Source organism: Eimeria mitis, genomic scaffold (genome assembly GCF_000499745.2).
Source record: "Eimeria mitis Houghton genomic scaffold, Emh_scaff3438, whole genome shotgun sequence".
NCBI lineage: Eukaryota > Apicomplexa > Conoidasida > Eucoccidiorida > Eimeriidae > Eimeria > Eimeria mitis.
The window spans coordinates 1303-1959 of NW_013571779.1; positions in this window are offsets into that span (position 1 = coordinate 1303).

A 657-nucleotide genomic window follows, 5' to 3' on the forward strand; every position below is an offset into this window, starting at 1 on the left:
TACAGAAAAAGAGACAGAAAAAAGATACAAAGACAGAAAAAAAGAGAGAAACAAAAGGAGACAAAAGGAGACAAAACAACAAACAAAAACAAACAAAAAAGGAGACAAAAGGAGACAGAAAGGAGACAAAAAGAACTGACCATGATACCAATACCCCACGAGAGATTCTCCATGATAAGCATCCGACTGCCACCTGCCGAAGCCATGGGGGAGGCCATCGCTATCTACTTGGCCCACATAAAAAACAACAGAGACAGGGCCCAAGCTGCTGCTTTTGCTGCTGCTGCTGCTGCTGCTGCTGCTGCTGCTGCTGCTGCTGCTGCGACGCCGACGCCAGCAGCGCAGAGAACGCAACCAAAACTGCAGCTGCTGACGAAACGAATGCCCGTGAGCCTCCACATACATACCCGTGCTGCTGGTTAGAGGAAACGCCTCTGCAGCAGCAGCAGCAGCAGCAGCAGCAGCAGCAGCAACAGCAACAGCAGCAGCAGCAGCAGGAGCAGGAGAAAGAGCGAAAAAATGAGCAGCAAAAACAGCAGCAAAACAGAAAAAAAAACGAAAAAAAAACAAAAAAAAAGAAAAAAAAACAGAAAAAAACCAAACCAAGACAAACCAGAACAAAACAAAAAAAAAAAAAAAAAAAAAAAAAAAAAAAAA